Here is a 12,150-nt window from a genome sequence, read left to right as displayed (position 1 = left end):
CGCCCACCCGACTAGAATCACTACTCTCGCGCGGGTCTGACCTAGAGTATGTGGACAACTACAAATACCTAGGTTTCTGGTTAGACTGTAAACTCTCCTTCCAGACTCACATTAAGCATCTCCAATCCAAAGTTAAATCTAGAATCTGCTTCCTATTTCGCAACAAAGCCTCTCACTCATGCTGCCAAACATGCCCTCGTAAAACTGACTATCCTACCGATCATGACTTCGGCGATGTCGTTGACAAAATAGCCTCCAACACTCTATTCAGCAAATCGGATGTAGTCTATCTCAGTGCCATCCGTTTTGTCACCAAAGCCCCATATACTACCCACCACTGTGACCTGTGTGCTCTTGTTGGCTGGCCCTCGCTACATATTCGATGCCAAACCCACTGGCTCCAGGTCATCTATAAATCACTGCTAGGCAAATCCTCCTTATCTTAGCTCATTGGTCACCATAGCAACACCCACCCGTAGTATGCGCTCCGGCAGGTATATCTCACTTCAATGAATCCGCTTAATGGGTTTAGACCAAAAACACCACTTAATTTCCTTATGAGATTTTAGGATGATTAGCGGAGTGGTCGCTACAACCTGGACTCAGGGGTAGACATAACATAGTAAATGTAAATCTGAGAACAACCAATTAGTATAATATGTTACATTTCATATGGTATGGATTATTTTGTGGATGGCCATCATCTATTTAGTATGATATGTTATCAATAAAAATTTGTACAAAATATTACGAATTTGCTAAACGTATGATATGTTACTAATTCCAACAACGTTAGCTAGGTGGACGGTGGCTAACGCTAACATTAGCTAGGTGGTTAAAGTTAGCTAGGCTTAGGAGTTAGGTTAAAGGGTTAGCTAACATGCTAATTAGTTGGGGTTAAGGTTAGGGTTAGGAGTTAGGTTAAAGGGTTAGCTAACATGCTAATTAGTTGGGGTTAAGGTTAGGGTTAGGAGTTAGGTTAAAGGGTTAGCTAACATGCTAATTAGTAGGGGTTAAGGTTAGGGTTAGGAGTTAGGTTAAAGGGTTAGCTAACATGCTAATTAGTTGCAAAGTAGCTAAAAGTAGTAAGTAGTTGCAAAGTTGCTAATTAGCTAAAGTTGTCCTTGATGAGATTTGAACATGCAACCTTTGGCTTCCTAGATGTTCGTTATACGCCTGACCAACCACCCTACTTTTATTTTTGTTGCTTTAAGCAGTGGCGACCCATCATTCAGGGCAGGAGCGGAGCCCCACCTGTTTTGAGCCCCACCTGTTAAAAATAACCAGTTTGCCTGTTTTGCATGTAATTCTGGCATTAATTCTTTTCACATATCAGTTTAGCAAACAATGTAAAAAAATATATAATTGAGTTAATAAAGCAGCATATAAACTTGGTATCTTTCTTGAGTAAGGCAGCTCTAAAATGCAGGTATATCAGCCTAGCTCAGAGTTTTCAGTGGTGGTGGGGCAGCCAGCGGAAAATATGGAGCGTAGGGGTTGGAAATGTTCTCTAGTTGCACCGTGATTGGCTCAGTGTTCTGATACTCATGGGGACGCTACGTCACCGCAAAATCTATGGGGAGAGCTCGGAAATTCAAGCCCCTTGGGTGCTGCTATAAAGTTACATTAGAAGTGCCCATACAAGAAGGCTCAAGGTAATTGGCCACAGATAAAATGACGTCAAATAATGTTATATCTACCGAAGCTTTGATTGGACTGATCATGTCAACATCATGCTGTGTTCATTTGAAGAGGAAGGTGGCACGGCGGTCCTTGAGGGCAAATTTTGTCATCAAACTTTGTCATGAAAGTCTGGCATTCTCTGGATTTAGGGTGCTTTCAAGACAACTGCGAACTCGGAAAAAACAAGGTTAAATCAGCCTGTCAGTGATCTTCAGGTCGGGGCTCTAGAAAGAGGCCTGAGTTCACGACTTGGAATTCTGAGTTGGATGACCGTTCAAAGCATATTTTCCCTGTCGGAGCTGACAAAATTTGTCCACAAGGAAATTCCAGGTTAACACAGGTGAGAGTGTTGACGAGGACAAGGCTTGAGATCACTATGTCATGCTGATTGAGTTATAATAACAGACTGGAAGCTTTAAAAGGATGGTGGTGCTTGAAATCATTGTTCTTCCTCTGTTAACCATGGTTACCTGCAAGGAAACACGTGCCGTCATCATAGCTTTGCACAAAAAGGGCTTCACAGGCAAGGATATTGCTGCTAGTAAGATTGCACCTAAATCAACCATTTATCGGTCATCAAGAAATTAAAGGAGATAGGGTCAATTGTTGTGAAGAAGGCTTCAGGGCGCCCAAGAAAGTCCAACAAGCTCCAGGACCGTCTCCTAAAGTTGATTCAGCTGTGGGATCGGGGCACCACCAGTACAGAGCTTGCTCAGGAATGGCAGCAGGCAGGGGTGAGTGCATTTGTACGCACACTGAGGCAAAGACTTTTGGAGGATGGCCTGGTGTCAAGAAGGGCAGCGAGGAAGCCATTTCTCTCCAGGAAAAACATCAGGAACAGACTGATATTCTGCAAAAGGAATTCCCTTTCCGATTGGATGGGAAATCCGGAAAAAAGCTTGTCCGGAGAAGACAAGGTGAGCGCTACCATCAGTCCTGTGTCATGCCAACAGTAAAGCATCCTGAGACCATTCATGTGTGGGGTTGCTTCTCAGCCAAGGGAGTGGGCTCACTCACACTTTTGCCTAAGAACACAGCCATGAATAAAGAATGGTACCAACACATCCTCTGAGAGCAACTTCTCCGAACCATCCAAGAACAGTTTGGTGACGAACAATGCCTTTTCCAGCATGATGGAGCACCTTGCCATAAGGCGAAAGTGATAACTAAGTGGCTCTGGGAACAAAACATCCACATTTTGGGTCCATGGCCAGGAAACTCCCCAGACCTTAATCCCATTGAGAACTTTACATTTTACATTTTAAATTTTTTAGCCGACGCTCTTATCCAGAGCGACTTACAGTTAGTGAGTGCATACATTTTTCAATCCTCAAGAGGCAAGTGGACAAACAAAAACCCTGCAGTTCTGCAGTTGGGACAGCTTTATGTAGGCCCTAACAGTTTGTGGGCACCGTTTGTCACCGTTATAGTGCAATCAATGTATTGTTTAGTGTTGTGTTGTGGCTTTGCTGGCATGCATCTGGAAGAAATAAAAAATGCCGGAGTTTCCCCCACCAACATTGACATGCTAAAATCACCACTGGGTGGGTCAAGCATAACATTACAACCCTGTTACCCATAGATAGAAGGTCTAGAATGATTTCAACAATTTACATTTGTTTGGCAAACTTGCATTCCATTCCCACTGTCACACAGGGATTTCTGGTCGATTCAAAATGAAATAGTCAACCCTGTTACAGTCAACCCTGTTACTTTATTTGGCACTTAATAGGCAATTACTATAGTATGTATTTCTTACTCCAGATGGGGAAAACATGTTTTTTATTAAGTTGAACATGTGCTCTTTATGGCAGAATGTTAAAATGAGGTGAAATAAAAGTTAAACTCCCCAAAAGGCACTCAGTTGAAGCTATTTCAATCTGATATTTCTCCTATGGTCTAAAATAGATGTGTATAGATGACTCTCTAATATAACATGTCACACATTGTAGCAAACTGATGGAATGTTAGGTGTCTCATTGAAAGTCTAACATCTACCATGACTACTGGATGTTTCAATTCTAATAAATAACAAAACAATCGACACCGTAACAACAATATTGCTTTTTTAATTAATTATTTTATTCAAGCTTAAAACTTTGTCATAATTTATTGGGAGTTATCTTCTAGGTCTAGGACAGGAGGGGTCCATATAATGACCGATTGGCATTCGTTTTTCACCTGGGAGGGCCCCTGTCGGCCGGCCTCTGGCCGGTGTTCGGACGGACGGTTCCTCCCGCCCCATGTGGATTCGCCTCTATCGGTGGAGCCCCTTTCGGAGACGGTTTACCCCCGCTTCCCCGATACGCTCCAGCCGAGCACCGTCCGAGCGAAACCAAGTCGACCCGTCTGACCCAGTGGCCCTACGTTGGTGCTCCGGTTCGGGGAGTGGCACACCCAGGCAGCGATGCCAGGAGTGAGGTCCACCCTGCTACGCACCGGCGCCAGAGACACGTGTTTCTCACACCCTGTTGTTGGCTCGGTTGTGCGGTTCCTACTAAACCCTCCAGCTAGAAAAATACCTCTTGAGCGGCGCCCTGGCACTCGTGGCTCCGGCCGCTGGCAGTTCTGGGCATCCCGCTGGGTGTGCGGCGGATTGCAACCGGGCCCCCTCCCCTGACGGGGTCGGACCGTGCCCGGGCTGTCTTCCGCTCATCCTCTCCCTCTCCTCTTTACGTTTTTGTTGTTTTCTAAGCAGGGACTGGGCTCTCCACTGCTTATGATAATCCTCCAGCTTTTTCCTTATCTCCTCATCCTTCAGGAGCTCCTTCCTCTTCTCCCTCTCTCTCTCGGCCCGGGTGATGTGGGTTGTTATCACTATGTGTCCAGGGATGACTGGGAGGGGAGAAGAAGCAGAGTTCACATTCAACTTAGGGGATCAGGTATCAACTTATATGCAATGGACACAGGGAATTAAGAACAGAACCCCCAATTGGATCTCAATGAATCTATACTCATTTCAATTGAGCAAGGCATGGTATTTGTCAATAAAGTGCAATAATTCCCGTCCTGAATTGACCTGACCCTAAGTTTAACATGAGTCCCAAATGGCACCTATTCCTTATATAGTGCCAGGGCCGGCCCTAGGCATATACGATCGCTTAGGGCCCCATGGCCACTAGCCCCCCGTCAAAACAAGTCATTTACATATTTGTTTGTCTATTTTTTAAGAACTCTTTCGGGGTCTCAACTAACTCTTGAGAGTTAGAATAGTAAATGACACCAGGTACAATTTCTAAACTTGGTTGTTAAATCAGCAGTATTTTTATTGTATGTCAGTCAGTCACTCAATTAGCCATGTTAGCTAACATATTTTAGATTGGTAAGTTAGTCTAGCCAGCTAACTTGTAGTAATCATGATCGAATTACGGACCAGGCACGAAGGGCACGTGCCCAGGGGTCTTGACCTGCAGTGAGCCCCCATTGATTTTGTTAGTCACTCTCATTCAGATATCATCTTAACATGGCATTAGTCATGGCAAAATGTGTAGAGGCCAGAGGTCCCAACCCCAGCAGCTGGTTATGTAATGTTGATGTTATGTTAATGTTGATGTGACGTCTGTCTTCCAGAGGTCCCAACCCCAGCAGCTGGTTATGTAATGTTGATGTTATGTTAATGTTAATGTGACGTCTGTCTTCCAGAGGTCCCAACCCCAGCAGCTGGTTATGTAATGTTGATGTTATGTTAATGTTAATGTGATGTCTGTCTTCCAGAGGTCCCAACCCCAGCAAGGTGTTACAGCAGCTGTTGGTCCTGCAGCCAGAGCAGCAGCTGACTATCTTCTACACCATGAGAGACCGCCTCAGAGACAGGGGAATACTGCCCCCTGCTGCCACGGATGCCTTGTAGAACACACATGCAAGAGGAGGATAATGTGTGTGTGTGTGTGTGTGTGTGAGAGAGAGGAAGAGTTTGGCTGTGTGTGTGTGTGTGCGTGTGTGTGTCTGAGAGAAATTGTCTTTGGCTGCTTGTGTGTGTGGCTTGCACCTTCTTCCAGACACTCATCTGCCCAGCGTCTGTTTTTTGTTGTTGTTGTTTTTTACCAGTCATTAATGTGAACTAAGGTGTTGCTCCCAGCATCAAGGAGTTACCAATAACAGCAGCAACAACAACACGTTCAGACTGTCATAGCTACCACTGGGACCTGCATGAGTACCTGAGTACCTAACTACACAAACAAACTGACAAACTGCTTCAACCGACCGTTATGCTAGCTAGCAGCATCAGCCGACCGTTATGCTAGCTAGCAGCATCAGCCGACCGTTATGCTACCAAGCTAGCTAGCAGCAGCATCAACCGACCGTTATGCTAGCTAGCAGCATCAGACGACCGTTATGCTACCAAGCAAGCTAGCAGCAGCATCAACCGACCGTTATGCTATCAAGCTAGCTAGCAGCAGCATCAACCAACCGTTATGCTATCAAGCTAGCTAGCAGCAGCATCAACCAACTGTTATGCTGACAAGCTAGCTAGCTAAAGACTAAAGGCTGCGTTGCTCTGAAGAAACAGAATGTCTTCCTAAACAAAATGGATCCTAACTAAGCACACAGATGGTTTGTTTCATAACATACTGTAGGGGACAGTGGGTGACTGATGGCTGGCTGGCTGGCTGGCTGGCTGGCTGACTGGCGGTTTCCCTGTGGATGTATGGAGAATATTGCACTGATTTTAGCTGACCCGAAGAAAGAGACGTGGTAAAGCTTACAATACCAGGTTACCAGCATATCCTGGGTTACTGTCTTGGTGTTGTATGTGGTTGGAGCAACAGCAGGGTCTTATTCACTAGACTCCAAACGGAGGAAAACGGACCGAAACAGGGAGGGACCGACCTGAATTTGTCCAATAAGAAAAGCCTCTTTTTACTTTCCGTTGCGTAGTGCTACGGTGTGAATACGACCCAGAGGACAGAAGTGTGTTTTTGTATATAAGCTGCTCCAACATGTTTTCAAGATACTAAAATACACTGGACTTGGGCATGGCCGTTAGTATGATCTGTCTATCAGAGATAATAGTCTTCACTTCACTTAATGTAGAAGATTTTTTTATATTTTTTTTTATGATACGATCGAAAAACATGAAGCATGTTTCTAAGTTCTATCGTTCATTACTGCTAGAAAAAGCTGTTTTCTTTCCTATGAACTAGTTTTAGGTTCTAGATATACCTACTGTAGGGATTGGCAGTTGACCTCGCCCTATACATAGATGGAGCTTGTGCATTGGCATGGATGTAGACACTAAACAAAACCAGTAACTATAGCAACCAGCACATGTGCACTTATATGTCCAACGTATTACTGTACATAGAATACATCATATATTTAGCTGAACAAAATACCTAATATAAGATCTGTGACTTGTCAAAAGATACTATTATATGATAGTCATATTTTCAAACAAAACAATTCAATGGGGGGTGTTAATAATCATTTGTAGCAATAGCATGAACAAGCTATGGGGTTGAATAGGTAGCTAGCTGGGGGATAAGGATAGATAGAGAGATAGAGAGATAGATAGATGGATAGAGGGATAGAGGGATAGAGAGATAGAGAGAGAGAGATAGATAGATAGATATACATACACTGAGTGTATAAAACATTAGGAACACCTTCCTAATATTGAGTTGCACCCCATTTTGCCCTCAGAACAGCCCTAATTCGTCGGGGCGTGGACTCTACAAGGTGTCAAGCGTTTCACAGGGGATGCTGGCCCATGTCCAACGCTTCCCACAGTTATGTCAAGTTGGCTGGATGTCCTTTTGGGTGGTGGACCGTGCTTGATGCACACGGGAAACTGTTGAGCGTGGAAAAACCCAGCAGCGTTGCAGTTCTTGACGCAAACCGGTGGCACCTACTACCATACCCCGTTCCTTTTGCCCTCCTTCACATTGACAACACACATCAATCCTGTGACAAACCCATCCTATGTAACCTTAGGGGAGTAAAATAAAATCTATGAAAAACTTTAAATTGTATACCTTTTCTCTTGGCTTCTGACAACCATGTCTTATCTCGCATTGTAAATCCCTTTCCCACAATTCTCAAGTTAACAGTTGTCATTATTAACCTTTTTAACAGCATTTTGTAACATAAAGAAGCTGATTGTACCAAATTTGTAGTGAAAAAAAGCTTCTACAACATTGTTACTGTTACATTTACATCATTTAGCAGACGCTCTTGCCTTTTTGACATAACGGCACCACCTAGTGTTGACACACAGCTTTTTCATTAGCATATCTCCATATACCTTATTATCACACCGCTTCCAATTAGCATATATGATAATAATAATATGCCATTTAGCAGACGCTTTTATCCAAAGCGACTTACAGTCATGTGTGCATAAATTTGTTGTGTATGGGTGGTCCCGGGGATCGAACCCACTACCCTGGGCGTTACAAGCGCCGTGCGAGTGCTCTACCAGCTGAGGACCACATGTCTCCATCACAGTTTATACTTATTCCGCATTTCTTCAAGTGACAAAAATACCTAATTATTGTGCAGGTCACCCAGAGTATGAACCCCTTCTCATACTCATTTTGACCAATAGCAGGATTCTACCGTTCAGAAGCATATCTTTGTTTATGTAGAGACTCTTTGACCCTTGCATTTCTGTATCATTGGCTCTTTTTTAGGGGATATAATATATAACGACAGGTAGCTTAGTGGTTAAGAGCGTTGTGCCAGTAACCGAAAGGTCGCTGGTTCTAATCCCTGAGCCGACTAGGTGGAAAAAATCTGTCAATGTGCCCTTGAGCAAGGCACTTAACCCTAATTGCTCCTGTAAGTCGCTCTGGATAAGAGCGTCTGCTAAATGACTAAAATGTAAATGTAACGTCCAAAAGGAGCTGTCAAACCACTTTGTTTGTTCACCCGCACGCAACTGCCAGACTATGTGATAACCCGCTAATATAGACCATGCGCTGTCGGCTAGTCGGAGACGGAGGAACGTTTTATTTTATTTTTTACAGATGATGCAGGATTTTCTTTGCTTAGTTTCTGCTTTAGGCCTAATTTCCGGATATTAGTTAGTCAACTTGTCTATAATTAGATAAATGCAGCTTCTCTTCTGTCATTATATGTTGCCCTGGAAGAATAAATAAACCCTTACTCACCAGAATAATGTCATAGAATGAATGCTTCAATATAGCAGACATTGGTAACGTTTTATGTCATCTCTGCTTCTTTCGTGGAGCAAAAAGACAAAAAAAAAGGGAGATATTCCGTTCAAAATGTCCAAATGACATCAGTTTGACCGGTTGTAAGTAAATATAAATAATACATCTGTGAAAAACGACCCAACAAGTTTCTGATAAGATTTCAGTTAGTACACATAAAATATGCATCCAAGCCTATCAGCTTTTATGACCCTGATAAAGAGGCCACCTGTACAGAGGCTTTCTAACTGTGGATTCGCATTTTCTCAAGTTGCTGAAAGAAAGGAATCATATTTCTCCACTCCTGTTCCTGAGGCAAAATGTATAATCAAGAAATATAATCGCAACATGCAACAAATTCAACAATTTTCCTGAGTTAAAGTTCATATAAGGAAATCAGTCAATTGAAATAAATTCATGAGCCCCTAATCTATGGATTTGACATGACTGGGCAGGTGCATGGTGGTAAATAAATCCTATATATTTTTTTTATCTTTACAATAATATAGATCTGAAGATATCTTCTCACCACATTATGCTTCACCCCTGTTTGCTGACAATGTCACGAAAAACGATGTGCAGGCTTCAATGTGGCAGAAGTCCATGTGTTTTCGTGATTCTGCACATCAGATAGCTAGCAGCAATGACCAGAAGCTGCCATGTGGGGAATCGTTTCAGTTAGTTTTATCTTGTTCTTGATACCGTGTCTCGTTTTGAGGTGTTGACTGATTTCACGTCTATGCTAATATTGCTAAAATTAGCTGGCTAACCAACAACTGTAAGGATGTGTTTGAGTGCTCATTGAGCACATTTATTTATAATAAACATATAGAGACTAAATATAGTTGACATGTTGTCAACAATCTAAGCCAACCATGTCAGTTTTGTTGCTAAACAACCAAGCAGGAAGCAGAAAAAACCCCACAGGGTTACTTTGGTTTGGTGTAGAGCTCAGGGATGTAGAAATGTAACCTCTCAAATTCATAGGAGCTAATGGATGCAAGGACTGACCGTCCATCTTTACAAACGTTGGTGAAAAATATGGGTTGTTTATGAATTCGAAGGACCAATAAAAAGAAACAAAACGTAGGCGGTGGATTTTAGGCCGGCAGCAAACAGGAGGAAGCAGTCGTTCCAGTCCAAGGTTTAATGAAGATCCACTCATACAACACCACTCTCTCTGATACTAATTATGGTTATTTAGCTGCACGCACAATAAACATCAGAAAGAAAAGCAATTTCTTCTAAAGGAGGTTGAATAAGCAGGAGAGAAAAACAGGTTGGTCATCAGAACGGAAACTACAGACTGCCTGAGGCCCTGCCTGGTCGGGTATTACGCTAAATCCCGGGGGGAGAGGCTGCTGGTTGGCTAATCCAATTATGATGATTGGTGTGACCTTATTCCAATAGGAAAACCAAAAGAAAGTTGGGGTCTTGGAAAGGAGATGAGCTGGCCGTTTTTTTTTTTTTTTTACAAGTGGAGTAAAACTATCTTATTTTGGGGGTTCTGATGGTGTATGAAAAGTTAAACTAAGCTTGTGGGGCCCGATACAGGAAATGTACCCTTACGAAAAAAAGATTGCAGTCCTCTGTAGCTCAGCTGGTAGAGCACGGCACTTGTAACACCAAGGTAGTGGGATCGATCCCCGGGACCACCCATACACAAAAAAATGTATGCACGCATGACTGTAAGTCGCTTTGGATAAAAGTGTCTGCTAAATGGCATATTATTATTATAAGAGTGCAGTATAACTGCACTATGCGGCAAATACTGCGTCCAAAATACTTGTTTTTTTTTACTGCAGTAATTTTGCAGTTAAGAGTGCAGTATAACTGCCGTACACTGCAGTTATTCTGCAATTACTGTGTCCAAAATACCACAGTTGACTGCAGTTACTGCACTTTTATTGCAGTTTCAAAACTGCAATCTTTTTTTGCAAGGGACATCTTTCCTACGCACTTCTCAGTAGTTGGTATTCAGACTTACCTAATGCAGGCGTGGTTCCCTTGCGCACGCTGAATACATTGAATTCAACCACTGAAAACCCTCCCACTTGCTGGCCAACATGTTTTCTCGTGGACTTTTATATTCAATAGGGTTTTCAGTAAATGTATCTAAAGCCATCCCTTTAAATATGGTGTACCTTTTAATTAGAAAATTCTCGACAGACTCAGTAGAATGTATGGAGAGACGGTTCAGAATATTAGGGATCAATGAAAGAAAGCCATGTAAATACACGCATATTCATCTCCTTTTCAGCACCAATTGGCAGATTTAAAAATACTCAGATCTTGAATATTATTTAGGGTTAGGAAAGTATTTATGAATAATACAAAAACAGGTTTGGACTGCCTTTTTTTGCATGAAATATATTGGTGAATCCAAAATACAGTGGATTGATTCATCCTGAAAGTTGCCATATTCAATTTTTCAATCCATGAAATAGGAAGGTGAGTAAAGTGTACAATAGGGGTTGAACAGTAGTCCTATAAATCTACCCTAATAATCCTCACTAATAATAATAATAATATGCCATTTAGCAGACGCTTTTATCCAAAGCGACTTACAGTCATGCGTGCATTCATTTGTTGTGTATGGGTGGTCCCGGGGATTGAACCCACTACCTTGGCGTTACAAGCGCCGTGCTCTACCAGCTGAGCTACAGAGGCCCACACTAATCATGGAACTGTGATGACAACGGTCCAGTCGTGAACCAGGCTCCAGGTTTAAAATGCTACGTATGGTCTGCGAGCCATAATCATTCGAATAGGCTACATGTCCCAAATTATTGCACAACTTGTAACACGTTAGCCTAACGTCAGGGACGGCTTGTTCAATAGGGCGATATGGGCGACGCACTGCCAAACGGGAAAAGGAAGGGATTTTTTTTCTAATCAATTATATCACGGCAACAGCAGTTATCAGTGTTCACGTCTGATCTGCCAGCCACTAAATGTCAAATCAGGCTAAAGTCGTGCTTCAAATGGCCCCGCCCGTTTTTTGGGCGATTTCAGTCAGGTTGAAAATCGCCCAGAAGTCTCTCATAGCCTGTCATGTAAAATCTATTTTTTTCACATTTCAAAGCTTTCAATACATTCTCTATGGGTGTCTGTGGGCATGCACTTACGCGCTTTCGTCATACGTGACGTAACGTTGAACGTAACTAAGACAATGGCGGCTAGCAGCGTCTATGTTGCGACCTGCAGTGTGGCGTTATTTTATGTTTTTAATTTGTAGACTTAGTTTACAAACATTCTGCAAACATTCTGCTTTGGACTGATCTTCGGTTTTGGACTGATCTTGTTGATCGTG

Source organism: Coregonus clupeaformis, unplaced genomic scaffold (genome assembly GCF_020615455.1).
Source record: "Coregonus clupeaformis isolate EN_2021a unplaced genomic scaffold, ASM2061545v1 scaf1667, whole genome shotgun sequence".
In the NCBI taxonomy this organism is placed as follows: domain Eukaryota; kingdom Metazoa; phylum Chordata; class Actinopteri; order Salmoniformes; family Salmonidae; genus Coregonus; species Coregonus clupeaformis.
The sequence above is the reverse complement of the archived record's forward strand: the minus strand, read 5'-3'. Positions refer to the sequence as shown.